The sequence below is a fragment of the Pristiophorus japonicus genome, unplaced genomic scaffold (genome assembly GCF_044704955.1).
Source record: "Pristiophorus japonicus isolate sPriJap1 unplaced genomic scaffold, sPriJap1.hap1 HAP1_SCAFFOLD_2444, whole genome shotgun sequence".
In the NCBI taxonomy this organism is placed as follows: Eukaryota; Metazoa; Chordata; class Chondrichthyes; family Pristiophoridae; genus Pristiophorus; species Pristiophorus japonicus.
Genome location: NW_027252171.1, coordinates 17,501 through 22,500, shown reverse-complemented (window position 1 = coordinate 22,500; position 5,000 = coordinate 17,501).

Genomic DNA, 5,000 nt, shown 5'->3' with positions numbered 1-5,000 from the left:
ACCTCATAGACTTCCACACAACGGGACTTTTGACTTTCCCGGCCGCGGGTGGCCTCCACCCGGCCTCAGCCATCAGCCCTGCCTGCCTCCAGCCGCCTTCTGGTTAATGAGTTATCCAGCCTGGCACTTCGGTTGCGCCAGCGAGACCAAGTCTCGGCTTTGGTTAATGATTTGAGCCGAACCGACCTGCCCCCCGCCACCGCGGGCTGAACTCGGGCAGGTCTGCCGATTTCCCGACTCCTTTCGGGGCCTAATCGGGTCGCGCGAGCCGCCTGGCGCGATCGGGGCCCATGCCCCGGCCTCTGCCAGGCCTCGGGCAGCCGCTTTTGAAGCCCGACCAAAAACCCGAAAAATGGGCAAAAAGGGAATAAATTCCCGCCCAAAAAGGGTGAATAGTCGGTTGGGCGGCAGCCCTGGTCGGTCTCTGCAGACCTGGAGGCTCGAGACGTTTGTTTGGAAAACTCACCAAGTCTCGATTCTGCCACCTCCTACCTCTGTGCAGATACCCCGCCAACCCCCAAGGACAGAAATGACAAGTGTCAAGTTGGCGGGGCGTCGGGCCACCTGCTGCCGGCCATGAGCATCCAAATCCCCGCAAAAGGGGCATTTTCATTTCTTCATCGGGACTTCCGACAATTGCCGAGGTTCAACTCATTAACGTTGTTCGCAGACACTTGCCAGAAAATGCAAGTGGCCACTTTGCCGGGCCGACTCGCTTGCCCAAGCGGGAAACCATCAACCGAAGGCCCGGTAAGGCGGCCGAATCTGACCTCATAGACTTCCACACAACGGGACTTTTGACTTTCCCGGCCGCGGGTGGCCTCCACCCGGCCTCAGCCATCAGCCCTGCCTGCCTCCAGCCGCCTTCTGGTTAATGAGTTATCCAGCCTGGCACTTCGGTTGCGCCAGCGAGACCAAGTCTCGGCTTTGGTTAATGATTTGAGCCGAACCGACCTGCCCCCCGCCTCCCCCGGGCTGAACTCGGGCAGGTCTGCCGATTTCCCGACTCCTTTCGGGGCCTAATCGCGTCGCGCGAGCCGCCTGGCGCGATCGGGGACCATGCCCCGGCCTCTGCCAGGCCTCGGGCAGCCGCTTTTGAAGCCCGACCAAAAACCCGAAAAATGGGCAAAAAGGGAATAAATTCCCGCCCAAAAAGGGTGAATAGTCGGTTGGGCGGCAGCCCTGGTCGGTCTCTGCAGACCTGGAGGCTCGAGACGTTTGTTTGGAAAACTCACCAAGTCTCGATTCTGCCACCTCCTACCTCTGTGCAGATACCCCGCCAACCCCCAAGGACAGAAATGACAAGTGTCAAGTTGGCGGGGCGTCGGGCCACCTGCTGCCGGCCATGAGCATCCAAATCCCCGCAAAAGGGGCATTTTCATTTCTTCATCGGGACTTCCGACAATTGCCGAGGTTCAACTCATTAACGTTGTTCGCAGACACTTGCCAGAAAATGCAAGTGGCCACTTTGCCGGGCCGACTCGCTTGCCCAAGCGGGAAACCATCAACCGCAGGCCCGGTAAGGCGGCCGAATCTGACCTCATAGACTTCCACACAACGGGACTTTTGACTTTCCCGGCCGCGGGTGGCCTCCACCCGGCCTCAGCCATCAGCCCTGCCTGCCTCCAGCCGCCTTCTGGTTAATGAGTTATCCAGCCTGGCACTTCGGTTGCGCCAGCGAGACCAAGTCTCGGCTTTGGTTAATGATTTGAGCCGAACCGACCTGCCCCCCGCCTCCCCCGGGCTGAACTCGGGCAGGTCTGCCGATTTCCCGACTCCTTTCGGGGCCTAATCGGGTCGCGCGTGCCGCCTGGCGCGACCGGGGACATGCCCCGGCCTCTGCCAGGCCTCGGGCTGCCGTTTTTGAAGCCCGACCAAAAACCCGAAAAATGGGCAAAAATGGAAAAAATTCCCGCCCAAAAAGGGTGAATAGTCGGTTGGGCGGCAGCCCTGGTCGGTCTCTGCAGACCTGGAGGCTCGAGACGTGACTTTGGAAAACTCACCAATTCTCGATCAGCCACCTCCTACCTCTGTGCAGGTACCCCGCCAACCCCCAAGGACAGAAATGACAAGTGTCAAGTTGGCGGGGCGTCGGGCCACCTGCTGCCGGCCATGAGCATCCAAATCCCCGCAAAAGGGGCATTTTCATTTCTTCATCGGGACTTCCGGCAATTTCCAAGGTTCAACTCATTAACGTTGTTCGCAGACACTTGCCAGAAAATGCAAGTGGCCACTTTGCCGGGCCGACTCGCTTGCCCAAGCGGGAAACCATCAACCGAAGGCCCGGTAAGGCGGCCGAATCTGACCTCATAGACTTCCACACAACGGGACTTTTGACTTTCCCGGCCGCGGGTGGCCTCCACCCGGCCTCAGCCATCAGCCCTGCCTGCCTCCAGCCGCCTTCTGGTTAATGAGTTATCCAGCCTGGCACTTCGGTTGCGCCAGCGAGACCAAGTCTCGGCTTTGGTTAATGATTTGAGCCGAACCGACCTGCCCCCCGCCACCGCGGGCTGAACTCGGGCAGGTCTGCCGATTTATCGACTCCTTTCGGGGCCTAATCGGGTCGCGCGAGCCGCCTGGCGCGATCGGGGCCCATGCCCCGGCCTCTGCCAGTCCTCGGGCAGCCGCTTTTGAAGCCCGACCAAAAACCCGAAAAATGGGCAAAAAGGGAATAAATTCCCGCCCAAAAAGGGTGAATAGTCGGTTGGGCGGCAGCCCTGGTCGGTCTCTGCAGACCTGGAGGCTCGAGACGTTTGTTTGGAAAACTCACCAAGTCTCGATTCTGCCACCTCCTACCTCTGTGCAGATACCCCGCCAACCCCCAAGGACAGAAATGACAAGTGTCAAGTTGGCGGGGCGTCGGGCCACCTGCTGCCGGCCATGAGCATCCAAATCCCCGCAAAAGGGGCATTTTCATTTCTTCATCGGGACTTCCGACAATTGCCGAGGTTCAACTCATTAACGTTGTTCGCAGACACTTGCCAGAAAATGCAAGTGGCCACTTTGCCGGGCCGACTCGCTTGCCCAAGCGGGAAACCATCAACCGCAGGCCCGGTAAGGCGGCCGAATCTGACCTCATAGACTTCCACACAACGGGACTTTTGACTTTCCCGGCCGCGGGTGGCCTCCACCCGGCCTCAGCCATCAGCCCTGCCTGCCTCCAGCCGCCTTCTGGTTAATGAGTTATCCAGCCTGGCACTTCGGTTGCGCCAGCGAGACCAAGTCTCGGCTTTGGTTAATGATTTGAGCCGAACCGACCTGCCCCCCGCCTCCCCCGGGCTGAACTCGGGCAGGTCTGCCGATTTCCCGACTCCTTTCGGGGCCTAATCGCGTCGCGCGAGCCGCCTGGCGCGATCGGGGACCATGCCCCGGCCTCTGCCAGGCCTCGGGCAGCCGCTTTTGAAGCCCGACCAAAAACCCGAAAAATGGGCAAAAAGGGAATAAATTCCCGCCCAAAAAGGGTGAATAGTCGGTTGGGCGGCAGCCCTGGTCGGTCTCTGCAGACCTGGAGGCTCGAGACGTTTGTTTGGAAAACTCACCAAGTCTCGATTCTGCCACCTCCTACCTCTGTGCAGATACCCCGCCAACCCCCAAGGACAGAAATGACAAGTGTCAAGTTGGCGGGGCGTCGGGCCACCTGCTGCCGGCCATGAGCATCCAAATCCCCGCAAAAGGGGCATTTTCATTTCTTCATCGGGACTTCCGACAATTGCCGAGGTTCAACTCATTAACGTTGTTCGCAGACACTTGCCAGAAAATGCAAGTGGCCACTTTGCCGGGCCGACTCGCTTGCCCAAGCGGGAAACCATCAACCGCAGGCCCGGTAAGGCGGCCGAATCTGACCTCATAGACTTCCACACAACGGGACTTTTGACTTTCCCGGCCGCGGGTGGCCTCCACCCGGCCTCAGCCATCAGCCCTGCCTGCCTCCAGCCGCCTTCTGGTTAATGAGTTATCCAGCCTGGCACTTCGGTTGCGCCAGCGAGACCACGTCTCGGCTTTGGTTAATGATTTGAGCCGAACCGACCTGCCCCCCGCCTCCCCCGGGCTGAACTCGGGCAGGTCTGCCGATTTCCCGACTCCTTTCGGGGCCTAATCGCGTCGCGCGAGCCGCCTGGCGCGATCGGGGACCATGCCCCGGCCTCTGCCAGGCCTCGGGCAGCCGCTTTTGAAGCCCGACCAAAAACCCGAAAAATGGGCAAAAAGGGAATAAATTCCCGCCCAAAAAGGGTGAATAGTCGGTTGGGCGGCAGCCCTGGTCGGTCTCTGCAGACCTGGAGGCTCGAGACGTTTGTTTGGAAAACTCACCAAGTCTCGATTCTGCCACCTCCTACCTCTGTGCAGATACCCCGCCAACCCCCAAGGACAGAAATGACAAGTGTCAAGTTGGCGGGGCGTCGGGCCACCTGCTGCCGGCCATGAGCATCCAAATCCCCGCAAAAGGGGCATTTTCATTTCTTCATCGGGACTTCCGACAATTGCCGAGGTTCAACTCATTAACGTTGTTCGCAGACACTTGCCAGAAAATGCAAGTGGCCACTTTGCCGGGCCGACTCGCTTGCCCAAGCGGGAAACCATCAACCGCAGGCCCGGTAAGGCGGCCGAATCTGACCTCATAGACTTCCACACAACGGGACTTTTGACTTTCCCGGCCGCGGGTGGCCTCCACCCGGCCTCAGCCATCAGCCCTGCCTGCCTCCAGCCGCCTTCTGGTTAATGAGTTATCCAGCCTGGCACTTCGGTTGCGCCAGCGAGACCAAGTCTCGGCTTTGGTTAATGATTTGAGCCGAACCGACCTGCCCCCCGCCTCCCCCGGGCTGAACTCGGGCAGGTCTGCCGATTTCCCGACTCCTTTCGGGGCCTAATCGGGTCGCGCGTGCCGCCTGGCGCGACCGGGGACATGCCCCGGCCTCTGCCAGGCCTCGGGCTGCCGTTTTTGAAGCCCGACCAAAAACCCGAAAAATGGGCAAAAATGGAAAAAATTCCCGCCCAAAAAGGGT